The 15,555-nt window shown below is 40.9% G+C and overlaps 1 long non-coding RNA gene across 1 annotated transcript in view; it reads right to left on the bottom strand.

The window, feature by feature from the left end:
- LOC142829079 (uncharacterized) overlaps positions 1 to 15,334 on the bottom strand; it is a 32,813-nt gene extending 17,479 nt beyond the window's left edge. Inside the window, exon 1 of the long non-coding RNA XR_012903308.1 lies at positions 14,499 to 15,334. This is a non-coding gene — a long non-coding RNA (uncharacterized LOC142829079). The remainder of the gene's footprint in view (positions 1 to 14,498) is intronic.
- Between the last annotated feature and the right edge of the window lie 221 nt (positions 15,335 to 15,555).

Consider the following 15,555-nt stretch of genomic DNA (forward strand, 5'->3'; position numbering starts at 1 on the left):
AGGAAGGCTCAGACTGGCAGGGGGCTGGGAGCCGCTGAGGATATCAGCATCGTGCAGCTTACAATGCTGGTGTGCACACTGTCAACAAAGAAGAGAGCATACCTGTGAATCATTGCTTCTCTTTGCCCCATCCCTGATTGGTACAGGTGGAACATGAGGATTAGTGTCAGGAGGCACTGAGTAGGGAATTCTGGAACTCTTGAGTAAAAATCAAGGCCCTGGTCCTACAAAGACTTAGTGTGAGGCTCTCTACTTTCTTTGTGATTACATATTAATAGTTGGAAATAATGAAAAAGACAGGAAAAGTTTGGTGGCTTGTGTTGTGGTGCACCTTAACCACAGAATGAAAAAGGGGCACTCTGGATCAGTAAATATCTAAGGAAACTTCAAAAAACAGCTGAATTTCCCTTATTGTCATTAATGTGAAACTGCTACTGTAAACTTAGGTTTTTGAGACAATGGGTAGACAAGGGAAAACAAAATGTCAGAATTAATCTGAGTTGACATTGCTTTTATCCCACCGCTCCAAATCAGCACTTGAAACGGTTAAATATACTTTCCTCAAAAGTAAGCCATAAATATACATCCTAGCCAGGAGAAAAATGGAGGATGTAGTCTGACAGAGCAAAAATGCTCTTTTTAAGTCTTGTATTTAGTGCTTAAAAGTCACGGTGATGGTCACAGACAAAATGGTTATATAGATTAGATCATGTAGGCCTTGGCTCTAGTTTAAACTATATGATCTGGAAGACTCAGACACAGAGGTGTTTTTCTGGGTGAGATATATCTCTTGTATAATTGTATCTCTAGGGATAAATTTGGCCTGCTGTCCATATCTTCCTCCCCACTGCCAGACATACATACTATCTCATTCTGTATTGTCCTTTTCTCTCTCTTCCATTTCCTACTCCACCCTGTGAGAAAGTGATCTGCTGACTGAAATGAAATGTAAATATGAACCCCCCTCGCCCCAATTGAGCTACTGTATTTGGTGCATCCTCCAAAGAATATTTGATGAAAACCATCATTCTAGTGGCATGCATTTAGAGCTATAGTTCTAAACTTTTTTTAAACTTGGGGATTCACCCAAACCACACACTCTGGGTCCCAATATCAGAGGGGATGCATAGTTGAGACCTATGAGTATTTAACATTTTATGTTAGCCTACTCGAGTATAAGACTAAACTTTGTGGGACCAAACATTTGTTCAGACCCCCATATAAAATATAGCATTATTGGCTGGCAAGCACAGAATAGTTGTCCTGAGATGAAGTTTCAAATCTTCATCTGGTGTTAATTAGCATAGTTCCACTGAGTTTAAGGGAGTTCCACTAATTTATACCATCTGAGGTTCTGGACTGAAATGTTATGCTTTAGCAGGGATTCAGTAGCGCTACTAATTCTCATGGCAGCACATGAACATTCTGTAGCCATTTCATAGTAGAGAAGAGTCAGGACTATAGTAATTAATATAAAAGGAATTATATACTATTGCTGATCAACATACATAGGTCCCTGTTGTTCTTCCTGGTTCTCTCCATCCTGTCCTGTCCTTTCCTGTCCTGTCCTAAGGCCTCTGTTGACTAATGTGTCTGAAAGTCATGGCCTCAATTATACAGTCATACAAATGACAGTTAACTAGTCTATAGACACTTGAAATGGTATTTCATACAGTAAGGTGCTCTTTCATTTTCCCAACTGTAATTTGATCAGATATATGTTACTGAATAAGTTCAGCAGCTTTTAGCAGTGCTGCTAATAATAATTTTCATGTCATCAAACTTGACTCTGTTTATCTAATGATAATTAAATAAAGTAAGCATAATAAAAAAGTCAATAATACAAAGATCCAGTCATTCCAGATTTTCTAGTGCTGGCTGTAAAATAATACATTCACATAGATGCTTTTGAAAATCCTACTATACACTTACCTATATCTTTATGTGCCTAAATATCTTTGTCATCTAAGTGACTTAGGCCTTTAATTTCCTTTGATTTTTATTATAAAATGTGGCTCTTGGCAGCTAGCAAATAGGGGCAGTAGAAACAAAACACAAAGCTTTGTAAATTAAGTTTTTTACATTAAAATTATTTTATATCCCTATTATACTCATATTTTAGTAAAGCATTTGATATTATGTCAAAATGACTTGATCATAACACTGTAATGTGGATGGAAGACTGTCTTAAGGCAATAGATAAGGAATAGTGTAGTATAGTTGGTTTGGGACAGGTATCTAATGAGCTATCAAAGAGCTTGGCTACGTCTACACTGGCCCCTCTTCCGGAAGGGGCATGTAAATTTCACTAGTCGTCGTAGGGAAATCCGCGGGGGATTTAAATATCCCCCGCGGCATTTAAATAAAAATGTCCGCCGCTTTTTTCCGGCTTTTAAAAAAGCCGGAAAAGAGCGTCTAGACTGGCCCCAATCCTCCGGAAAAAGTGCCCTTTTCCGGAGGCTCTTATTCTTACTTCAAAGTACTTATTCTTACTTCAAAGTAAGCACCAGCACCAGCAGCTTCAGCAGAAGCAGAGGAAGCAGGGCAAGAAGAGGAAGAAACAGAGCAACTATTACTAGAGGAGTGGTTCCTGGAGCAGCATCACACCATTTCTGGATTCAGGAAGCCAGCATTAGTTGGTGGGTAAGGCTCATTCTGCAGACCTGGGATGACCAACAGTAACTCAGAGACTATTACAAGAGAGAGTGGGTGAGGTTCTATGCCCTGCAATATACAAGTGGTCAGATTAGATGATCATGATGGTCCTTTCTGGTCCAAGATCCTATGAGAGACAAAGTGGATCAACTTCTGTTAGTAATAATTAAACTCTCTCTAGAGTATTTCCACACAGGCATCAAGTTTCTGTACACCAGATATGAGCTAATTGCTAATTACCTTTAGCAATGGAATCCTAAAAACAACCATATACAAGAAACTCATGGATCACCATACCTACCTTCACAGAGCCAATAACTACTACAAATAAAGCAATACATCTGTCATCTGCAGCCAGGTACTCAGGCACCACAGAATATGCTCCCAGAAGAAAATCACATTAACATACTTAAAATTGCTGTCACTAAAAAAGGACACTCCCCCAGAGAAGCAGATCACATTATGGGATGGACTACTATAAAACACTGGGAAAATCAGCTTCAATACAGAAATGAAACCAGCTCTGGCTGCATATCCCTACTTGTCCCCACTACCCCACATTGGAATTCTTACGAGTATGATCAAATAACTAGAAATCAGTGGTGTGTGCAAGAACTAAAATGTGGCTGCTTTTGGAGAATTATATTAAACAGATGACGTTATGAGGAATTACAATACACCCTTGCTACAATGAACCCTTCTGATCCAACCCACTTGGCCAGTATAACCTGTGGTACTTTATAGCCAAAGAATAGGGGGACAGCAGGAACAGAGAGCTCCCTCTCCTTTCACTGCAGTCCTGAGACTAAAGGATCTTGCTCTTCAAATCATACCCTTAGGGTCGGAGGAGTTCTGTGCCCCTGATGACTCTTGGTTGAACCTATGACCCTGCTTCTCCAACCCCATTGTGCATGCCCCTGCTACAACCTACACTTGATTGCGACACCATCCTGAAAATACATCTTTCCAGAACCACCTCTTCTAGGGTATGTCTACACTACAGCACTAACTCGAACTAACTTAATTCAAATTAGTTAATTCGAACTAACCTAATTCGAACTAGTGCATCTAGACCTAAAAACTAGTTCAAATTAGCATTTTGCTAATTTGAACAAGCATGTTCACATTGAGTGGACCCTAAACCGAGGTTAAGGATGGCCGGAAGCAGTGTCGGCAGGGCATCAGATTAGGACTTAGAGCGTGGAGCTGCTGTCTCAGGCTAGCCGAGGGCTGTGCTTAAAGGGACCCGACCCCCACCCCGGACTGACAGTTCTCAGGGGTTCCCCACTTGCAAAGTAGTCCTGTCTTGGAGTGCCTTGAATGCTCACACTTGGCACATCACAGCACTCAGCCATCAGCCCGGCTGTACTTGCCACAGGCTGCCATCCGGGGGAGAGGGTGTCAATCGGGGGGCTGCAGGAGAGCTTCCACCCTGAGGAGCCCTCAGAGCCACCCCAGACCCCCCTCGGGGACTCGTACCCAATTCATCCCCCTCCTCCTTCCACTTACCCATCCATAGCCCCCCTTCCTGATGTACAATATAAAGGACACGTGTGTTCAAAAATAGAAACTCTCTTTATTGAACAAAACTCGGGGAGACTGGGAAAAGGAGGTGGGAGAGGGGAAGAGAGAGGGTGGGAGAGGGAAGGGCAACTAAAATGATCAGGGGTTTGGAACAGGTCCCATATGAAGAGATGCTAAAGAGACTGGGACTTTTCAGGAGAGGGTGCATAAAGAAAAGTTCTTCATTAGTTCCCATAATAGAAGTACTAGAGGACACCAAATGAAATGACTGGGTAGCAGGCTTCAAAGGGTATGTCTAGACTACATGCCTCTGTCGCCAGAGGCATGTAGATTAGGCTACCAGAGGGTATGTCTACACCACCCTCCTATTTCGAAATAGGAGGGTAATGTAGGCATACCGCAATTGCAAATGAAGCCCGGGATTTGAATTTCCCGGGCTTCATTTGCATAAGCGGGGCGCCGCCATTTTTAAATCCCCGCTGGTTCGAACCCCGTGCCGCGCGGCTACACGCGGCACGAACTAGGTAGTTCGAACTAGGCTTCCTAGTTCGAACTACCGTTACTCCTCATTCCACGAGTGTAGCCGCGCAGCACGGGGTTCGAACCAGTGGGGATTTAAAAATGGCGGCGCCCCGCTTATGCAAATGAAGCCCGGGAAATTCAAATCCCGGGCTTCATTTGCAATTGCGGTATGCCTACATTACCCTGCTAGTTCGAACTAGTGGGGTAGTGTAGACATACCCAGACATAGTAAAATGAAACGGCGATTTAAATAATCGCCGCTTCATTTAAATTTACATGGCTGCTGTGCCGAGCCGACAAACAGCTAATCAGCTGTTTGTCGGCTCAGCGCGATAGTCTGGATGCGCGGGTGTCGACATCAAAGGTGTTTGTTGACTACCCAGGTATGCCTCCTGGAATGAGGTTTACCTGGGTGGTCGACAAATACCTTTGATGTCGACACCCGCGCGTCCAGACTATCGCGCTGAGCCGACAAACAGCTGATTAGCTGTTTGTCGGCTCAGCGCGGCAGCCATGTAAATTTAAATGAAGCGGCGATTATTTAAATCGCTGCTTCGTTTTACTATGTCTGGTAGCCTAATCTACATGCCTCTGGTGACAGAGGCATGTAGTCTAGACGTACCCAAACTAATAACAGAAAGTTCTTCTTCACAAAGCAAATAGTCAACCTGTGGAACTCCTTGCTGCAGGAGGCTATGAAGGCTAGAACTATAACAGAGTTTAAAGAGAAGTGAGATAAAGTCATGGAGGTTGGGTCCATGGAGTGGTATTAGCCAGGGGGTAGAAATGGTGTCCCTGGCCTCTGTTTGTGGAAGGCTGGAGATGGATGGCACGAGTCAAATGGCTTGGTCATTGTCTTCAGTCCATCCCTTCCAGGGTACCTAGTGTTGGCCGCTGTCGGCAGACAGGCTACTGGGCTAGATGGACCTTTGGTCTGACCCAGTACGGCCGTTCTTATGTTTTTATGTTCTAAGCTCAGGGCTCAGGGTTGGGGGTCTCACTGGACCACCTTGATTTTCATGCAAACCTGCTCCTGGGTGGCCAGGCTGGCAGCTATCCTGCCCTAGACAGCCACTTTGCTGTGCCTAGTGTGGAGGTTGTGGACGTAGGAGGCTTACCCCCAAACCTGGCTGAGGTCCACGATCTCTGCACTAGACCAGGCGGGCACCCGCCTCTTGCGGCCCTGGGCAGGCTCCTGGGAGCCGCCAGCCTGGTCCCGGGAAGAGGCGGAGGGCTGGGTGGCAGCGGGTGGCTGGCTCGTGCCGTGCCAGGTACAGGGTCTGCTGGCCAGGGGCTGGCAGGCTTGCACCTGACATGGGCACCGTAGCCAGACGGTGCCCCTTTAAGGGCTCCGGGGCGGGGAGGGCGGCAGAAGAGTTTCCCTGGTGGTGCCCAGAGTTGCCACCAGGGATAGCTGGGGCGGGCTAGCCTCCCACTAGTTTGAATTAAGTGGCTACACAGCCCTTAATTCGAACTACTTAATTTGAACTAGGCATTAGTCCTCGTAGAATGAGGTTTACCTAGTTCGAATTAAGTGCTCCGCTAGTTTGAATTAAGTTCGAACTAGTGGTTTGTATGTGTAGCGCCTATTAAAGTTAATTCGAACTAACGTCTGTTAGTTCGAATTAACTTTGTAGTGTAGACATACCCTACTAGTCTTGAAACCACTCCCTAGCCTCTCTAAGCTCACCATCAGTGATAAACTGCCTGCAAGGTAGAATACATTGACTCAAAATAGCTCCAGATGCTGCCAAAACAACATGCAAATCCTGCAGACATATATCCACTGCTACAAGGATCAACACCTCCCCACAATAGACCTTTTAAGTTCCATGATGCCTATAACAACATATGGTGTATCTCTTCCAGTGCAGTAAATGCCCCAATAACAACTACATGGGTGAAACAAGATAATCACTATGCTTTCAAATGAAGTCACACAGGAAAATGATAATAGACGAAAACATCCTATCATTTGTGGGTGAATACTTTCCACAAAGCGATCACTCTCTATCTGACCTATCAGTCCTGAGCCTCACCAGAAGCCTGCAATAACACTTTCAAAAGACAAGCCTCGGAGCTTAAATTCATAACTTTGCTAGTCAATAAAATCATGGTCTCAATGAAGGCACTGGATTTATGGCTTATTACAAAAATCTATAACACACTAATTCCCCTTTTTGGCCGTGATTACAGTGGTATTAATGGTCCACTTCACTTTGATTGGTCCCTTAAAGTATGTGATAACTATTTATACTAAACTATTTGTTTGATCTTGCAGTTCACTGTGACATGCTATGTTTCTCAGACCTGAAGAATTGCTCTGTATAGCTCAAAAGTATCTCTCTCCCTCACCAACAGAAGTTGGTCCAATAAGAGATAATACCTTACTCACCTAGTCTCTCAGTACAATCTTGTTAGCGATGCCTCTTTCTTTAAGTGTTAAGCCTGAAAATGTGCAGCTGTACAGCCAGCCATTAACACATGGGAGATAAGCATGTACTCTTCATGGCAAGGCTTGATACTATAGATACTCAAATGTTCAGGATAAGACAGATATTGATTTGCCAGAGAAAAAACTTCAATTTTGGAAACATGCAGAGAGAGGTGGGGCCTGGGTAGACAATGTAGGACAAAGGAGGAAGGAGATGGGTTTAGAAATTTGGAGAGATTTCCAGCTCATATCCTTCTAAAATTGTTGCCCCAATGGTACAAACAGAAGAGAAGTTAGCAGGGCATTATTAGCCATAAAATGTTAAGGTAGATTCTTATATGCAGAGGTTCTGCCTCCTTAGCCCTAGCTTGGATTTCTTATTGGGAAGTGAGCCTGGCTGCTGCATTGCAGGAATTATGCTCACCTTCTATGAAGTTGGTGTCAGGGTGTGAGTCCCAAAGAGATCCTAGAGGACTGGGGACATCTCTTAACTCGCCTCCTTGTGCTCATCCTCTGATGTCCCATCTTTAGTTGAGGGGCAGAGAAAACACAGCAGGCAGCTAGGTGCACAACTGCCATGGTCTGGACCATAGAGTCATTGACCAAAATCCTGTCCATCTCCTCAGAAAATGAACAAGTCAAACTTCTACTCTGCAGACTTATTCCTGGCACCCTGGCTTGAATGTAAGTTCTCCTGATCTGTTTGCTTTTCATCCGGCATTGTTTGGCCTACTGCCTGTGGTCCCCCACAGTCACCTCCTTAGCAGCATCCAGGAAAAAAGTGTCTTCCAGTGGCTGGCCACAGAATTTCCTGCACAGACTCTTTCTCCAGATGATGATGAGATTCAGTGTCTCAGCATGGCTCCAAACAGCTGCTTAAGATGAGGTGTAAGGCTTCTGGAGTAATTCTGCAGCAGTTCAGATGTATCTGAACCCAGGAGAAAGTCGGTAAATTCTGGCTCTGGGCCAGTTTTTAAATGGGGTAGGGACTTCTGGTCAACTTGACACCAGAGCTGCAGAGGGCTAAAAAGACAGGTCAGTAACAATCATCCACAAAGCTTTGTAGGATAGAACCTGCACCAAGAATTATGCCTTAGTTGTGTGAGCACATGAACAATAGATTAAACTAAGCCAGTTCACACTGAACTTAGTTCACTTTGAAAGAAGATTCCAGAGTTCTCAAGAAGTACAGAGTTAACATGCTATAATGAATTGCTTTATGGGAATGCAAATTTAACTTGACTTAGTTGGGTTTAAGTACCCCATAGACAAGCTGTAAATTGGCAGGCACTGCAAAAAATACAGAGGACAATGAAATAATTGTCTGACCTAGAGAAATTAGAGTCATAGGCAAGATACCAAAAAAATCCACAAACAAGGTAGGCTGCAGCATGTGACAATGCAATTGGGGAAGATGCATCTCTATGTGAAAGCATGTATATGTGACAAGGGGGAGGAGAGCAAGAGAGGAAGCAGGAGCTGTGTGCAGCTCCAAGGGTCACAGCTGTTATCTAGGGGAGCCTTTACTTTCTGCTATGTGTGACAGTAAAAAGAAGGAGTAATGGGTAGGAGAAATTTACCCTCTGTTAAAGCCATAGTTAAGGTCCACTACCTCTCCTTCCACTGGGTCAGAAGCCTCCCCATTATCTGGTGTGATCAGGGTTTCCCCGCTCCACATGTTTCAGTCTACATTAATCACTGTCCATGTAGCCATATTAGAGCAAGCAGCAATCTGGCCTGAATTTTTTTAGATTGTGTTAGTGAGTAATCTATAATATACTTTTTCTTTGTAAATATATAAAAGCTGGAAGATATTCCTTCCATGAGAGACTTTCTTCTCTGTACTGTGATACTTTGGGGGAAGGATGACAGCTCTTAAAAGTACTAGAATTATTATCTTATTATTTTAAATAATTAATATTTTGAACTTGTACCTATTGTCACAAATACAATCAGTTGTGCCTCACAGGGGCCCCAAAAGGTAGATAAGTAGGATTATTACCATTATTTTACCCTGGATGAATTGGGGCACAAAGATCTTTTAAATAACTTGCCCAGTATTATTCAGGGAATCCCTGGCAGACTTATTTGGATACACCCCCAAATCCTGACTTCCATTCCTCTGTTCTAGCCTCTGGAACACATGGGTGACTGATGTGATCTTTGTACATGATATAATAAGGATTATAGTGAAATCTTCTTGTTTCTTTCTTGGCTGTAATGTGTGATATCATGATACTGACAAGCAGGAATGCCATGCCAACATTTGGCACTCTTTGCACAGCAATGAAAATAACATTATCAGCAAGAGGTGTCCAGGAGCATTAAAGAGTAACTAGATCAGGACAAGTTCATGTCTGAGTCAACATCAACTTGATAGAAATGCTGCTTTTGGCAGTTATGTTGACAATTAGTACAGGCCCCTTATTGTACATTGGATGAACTGGAGTTCCCTTAGTGGACACAGACTACAAAAGTGAAGGAAAAAGCTGCTGGGCACATACATGTCTTCTTGGAAAGATGTGAATATATTTAGAACGATAGATTTGTGTTGCTGGCCTTAATCCCTTGCCCTAAGTGTCTTCTTTCTGATGGTCAGAGATAGCAGTGAGACTGAATAAGGGAAGTATTCTTGACTGGCTAGTGCACATCAGGTCCCACACATATACTGACTGACTGTCACTTGATACAGTTATGAGAGCTGAATGATTTTCAGTCACTTCAATGAAGGCTGTATTTGAAACCTGGTCCCAAAGCCGCAAGGCAAGTGTATTACATACCTGTCAACTAACAAGGCTTGCCAAAATGAATCTACTCATACAAACACATGATCATTATTACTGTTCACACTGTGAAACACTATACACTGTGACAAAAGTAAAAAGCTAGAGGATTATTATGCTAGACAGTCACTTACTAAATGTATTCATTGGGAATAAATGACTACTTTTATAACACAAATGTGAGTTTTTAATACATTTTTAATGAAGAAAATTTAGTTCTACCTGAACTTTTCTTTGTGTAAAGAATAAGAAAATATTTACACTTCCTGAATATTTGTAAATTCTGTGCTTAAAACTATAAATATTTCACATATCATACATGAATGTGAACACAAAAGAATTCAGCTAGCTGGTGGTGTTGTATACAGGCCATATTTCTTTTAATCATTTTAAAGTACTTAATTGTTGATCAGGTTAAACAGGTTACAAAATGAAGCTGATTTAGAATGGAACTGAAAGCAGATTCTCTCTCTCAATTTTTTCTACACTTCTTAGCTTCTGATTTATATTTATTGCTATCAACTTCCTGTTTTCATTTTTCTTAGATGGATGGATGGATGTGGAGGGAAAAGGGAAGTTGCTAGTAATTGTAAGTCAAAGGATAAATAGTGTCAAAATGTATAAGGCAAGCAAAAGGACAAGAAGAAATCTATGGGTATAAGAATTAAAGATAGTGAAAAATAATTTAAGTGTACAAAAAACATAAGCACTCTTAACAATGCCATTTGAGTTAGATAAATATAATCTGTTTTGCATTTCAAAAAAAGATGTATTCCTTTCACATAAGGATGATGCAATATTTTCTGCTCCAATAGCAACTATGGATGATGTTAAACAGCAGCTACTAAATTTAGACATATTAAAATCAATATCAAAGAGTTTCAAAGGAGGTGACCAAAATGCTCTCTGGGTCATTAATGTTGATTTTTAAAAAGTTTTGGAACTCTGGGAAAGCTGCAGAGGGATGGATGAAAATTAATGTTGTGTCAATATTTTAAAAGGGTAAATGGATGGACCCAGGTAACTATGGGTGCGTTTACACTGCACCATAGGTCGAAATAAGATACACAATTTGAGCTACACTAATTGTTTATCTTATTTCAATCTTATTTCAAAATAGTTTATTTCATAATTTGGCACTGTTTACACAGTGCCAAATTTCAAAATAGCCCACTGTTCTGAAATGTCCCTTACTCCTTATGGAATGAGGTTTACGGGGATATCAGAACAGTGAGCCCGAAATAACAAGCTTGCTGCTAAGATGTGGGATAGCTATTTGGGGATACTCTGGTATCCCAAAATAGCATTGCAGTGTAGACATGGCCTGTGAGTCCATCAGCCTGACACTGATATTGGGCATAAAAATGGAGCAGCTGTTGTAGGATTCAATTTTGAAAGAATTAAAGGAGGGTTATTAATGCCCATCAACATAGGTTTAGAACAAATAGGTCTTTTCAAACTTACATGATGCAATTTTTTGATTAGATTACAAGTTCAGCTGGCAAAAGTAATACTTGTTAATACAATATGCTTAGATCTCTGTAAGATATTTGACTTGGTACCTTACATCTTCATTAAAAAACTAGAAAAATACAAATTCAAGATGGCACACACACTAAGCAGATTACACATTTCTTCAGTGATAGGACTGAAAATGTAACGGTAAGTAGGAAATCATTGAGCATTGAATGCTTTCTCTAATGGGGCCTCGCAGGGATCAGTTATTGACCCTTCGCTGCTTCACATTTTTATTAATGACTTGAAAAAACAGAATAATGTATTACTGATAAAATTTGCAAGAGGCAAAAAGATTTTGGGACAAGTTTCAGAGGGGTAGCTGTGTTAGTCTGTATGGGTACATCTAAACAGCAGGGCTAAAGTCGAATTAAGCTATGCAACTACAACTATGTCAGTTGTTTAGCTTAAGTCTAAATAGCTTAATTCAGCATTTGACACTGTCTACACAGCAGGAAGTCGGAGGAAGAATACTCTTCCTTCTACTTCCCTTACTCCTCATAAAATGAGCGTCACCATGAGTCAGCGTAAAAAGTCCTCTAGTTTGATATGATTGTAGTGTAGAATAATGTCAGTTATTCTGAAGCAACGCTGATGTGCAGACTTACCCACTCTGTAATATATATATCACTTGACAAACTGGTTTCAGGAAAGAATATGTCTCAATATGACCCAGTGTTAGAATATACATCTGGGCTCAAAGCATGTAGGCTTTACTTACTGGATGGGGGGAAGGGGGTATTCTAAGAAGTCGTGATACTAAGAAAGAAGAGGAGTCATAATGGATAATCAGCTAACCATGAGCTTCTAGTGCAACACCATAATCAAAAAGGCTAATTTGATCTTTGAATACATAAGCAGGAAATAATTGGGTTATATTAACTCTGTTTTTGGCCCTGATGCAATGGCTTTTGGAATACTTTATCCAGTTGTGGTGTCCACAGTTCAAGAAGGATGTTGAAAATCTGGATGGGGTTCAGAAAAGAGACACGAGAAGGATTAAAAGAGCGGAACACATGCCTTTGAGCTGATAGACTTATGGAGACCAAGCTATTTAACTTATCAAAGAGAAAGTTAAGGATGATTTGATAACAATCTATATACATGGGGAACAGAAATTTGATTATAGAAGGTTCTTTAATCTAAAAGACAAAGGTATAACAAGATCCAAGACTGGAAACTTAGGTAAATTCAGACTGGAAATAAGGTTCAAAATTTTAACAGACAGTGTAGTGAATCACTGGGGCAATCTACCAAGGGTTGTGGGGAATTCCTTGTCATAGGAGATTATTTTAAGGAAGTTTGGATGTTTTTCTATAATATATGCTTATTCGTTCATAACTGTTAGATTTGAAGCAGGAAATAATTCAGGGAAGTCCTATGATCTGTATTACCCAAGAGGTCATAGTAGATGACCATAATGATCGGGTCTGACCTCAAAATCTATGAATCTTTTGAGTTCTCTGCTTCCAAATACTGAGTCCAGTTATCCTTGGGTTGTGTCTACACTGCACCCCTTTTCTGGAAAACGGATGCAGATGAGACAAGTCAGAATTGCAAATGAAGTGGGGGATTTAAATATCCCCCGCTTCATTTGTATAAACATGGCTGCTGCTTTTTTCCAGCTCGGGGCTTTGCGGGAAAAAAGCGCCAGTCTAGACAGGGATCTTTCAGAAAATAAAGCCTTTTCCAAAAGGTCCCTTATTCCTCTTAAAATCAGGAATAAGGGACCTTTCGGAAAAGGCTTTATTTTCCAAAAGTTCCCCGTCTAGACTGGCGCTTTTTCCGACAAAGCTCCGAGCTGGAAAAAAGCAGCAGCCATGTTTATACAAATGAAGCGGGGGATATTTAAATTCATTTGCAATTCCGACTTGTTTCATCTGTTTCATCTGCATCCTTTTTCCGGAACTGGAGAGATGGGAGAGGTTTGTAATTATCTGCCAGTTGCCATTGACAACTTCTTCTTGATTTATAAATATTTCAATTGCTTTTTTTTTTACATTTGCAATTTTCAATGTCTACATTTAAGACCAGTGAAAATTGTGATTTCACAAAAAGGCTTTAAAACTTTTAGAACTGGGCACCCCAAAATCTTTAAAGTGAAGAAGCCCATACCAAAGACAAGGGTGATAAAGGGAGAGAAAACATACCAGACCCTGACCTTATGATAAGAGGAAGCTGCATACCAAATTTGGTGACCCTAATTCTTACTGTTTAGGAGGAGTTCTTGAGCAAATGGACACAAACAGATGGACAGACAGACAGACACACACACACACACACACACTCTCTCAAATATATAATATATAGCAGTTTTATACATATACATTGATAGTAGTGGTTTTTATCTATATACGTATAGTAGTAGTTTTATATCTATATCTATATTTCTATGTAGATTTCTCACATATACACATAAGGGAGGTTTTCACCCCAGCATTCTAATTTCACATCTAATAATATGCTTTTCAGACAAAGCATGATAGAAGTGGTATATTTTGAAGTAGCAATATGTAGCTTGTTACCCTTTGATGTAAATTTGCAAGGAAGATAGATTATACCATCAAGATGTTTCCCGCGCATAATAAACGACAAAGGACAAAGTTCATGGCTGAGAATTGTGTGGGCTACAAGTGACTACCTTCACTACAATCAATTATTAGGATGATTATATTGTGTCTGGAGAATATGATGCTAATGACTAGCTAGTGCTCAGAATATACACTCTTGACTTGAAAACCAATGACAGTTAAATGCAGCAGGGAGGAAAGACTATATGTTGAGCTACTAGCTCTCCGATGTTGATAATGAATAATTAAAAGTAACAGTCTTTATATGAGGTTTGACAGAATACAAGTCCTTTAAGTATACTGTATTTTGTAAAGAACTTGGCCCATTGACAGATTTAAAAAGCAACCCATTGGCTCCTGTACAGAAACAGCATAAGAAAGCAGGGAGTTAAACACCCTTGCAGTTGGGAGGGCCTGAGAAGGATTAGCTATGTACTTACTGCTAACCTTCTATTCCCCCATCTTCCATACAAATAAATAATTGAAACTCATTACCTCTTTTAGGGGGGCTTGCTCGCATGTTTTCTCTTTTCACATCAAAGCAGAGATCAGTGTCAGAGAGGCAGCCACATTTAGCTGAGTCTCTTGGAGACTACTGATTAATTGGTTTTGCATTTTGGAAGTGCATCCAAAGATGTTGTAAAATACTGTTTGTTTTTGCCTTTGCCAAAACTTGTTTAGGAGTGCTCTGGAGGATGACAATGATGTACTCAAGATGGTTGTGAAAGAAAAGGGCAATCAGCTCAGGTGTGCGTGCCAGATTTTTTTTCCTTTTATGAAGTTTCTGTTTCAGCTTTCAAAAAAAGTGAATGAGCAAATTCTGAATTGATATTATCAGGGCGAGGAAGGAGGGGAGCTCCAAAGTGCCCTTTAACCAAAGTCATTTAAAATGAAAAGTACAGAAAAATAAGCAATTACAGGTCTAAAACACCTTGATTTTGGGGAGAATACGATGCAGAAGCTGTAAATCCTGGATAAAACAGACCCTTTAAAAAACTGTCAGTAACCATTTTATTGTATGTTTTGCTGAAATGTGGTAATATGATGTTGGGGGAGAGGGACGGGGCTCATTTAGTTATGGCAAATATTGCCTACATAAGTGTGCTTCATACTATTATTTGCCTTTCTGTCTCTGTCTATATCAACTCCACATGCTGCTCTGGTGGCCTGCTTTGTACTTAATATAACTTGTCAAAACACATCTATCAGATATATGAAAAGGGAAACCTGGGTGGCCAGACTAGTCCAAGCCTGGCGTGGATTGCATTTTACCAAGACCACAGAAATCTCTTCTTTTCCTTGAGATTAAGATGAAAAGCAGAGTTCATTGTTGTGCAACCAGATTTTAAAATAATTATATAAATGTCAGTGCATTAGTTGGACGTTTGTGTTTATATGAATCCCACATACTGTACTTTTATGTGGATCCTAAGACATTTTTGAAGCTGTCAGTAAAAAATAAATGTTACCACTTGTTTTGGTCTGTTTTAATCCCTCTCTTGATTTGTTTTCACTCTAAACTGCTACGATCATAGCACCTTATCTCCTTCCA

The sequence above is a fragment of the Pelodiscus sinensis genome, chromosome 4 (assembly GCF_049634645.1).
Source record: "Pelodiscus sinensis isolate JC-2024 chromosome 4, ASM4963464v1, whole genome shotgun sequence".
NCBI classification, from domain to species: domain Eukaryota; kingdom Metazoa; phylum Chordata; order Testudines; family Trionychidae; genus Pelodiscus; species Pelodiscus sinensis.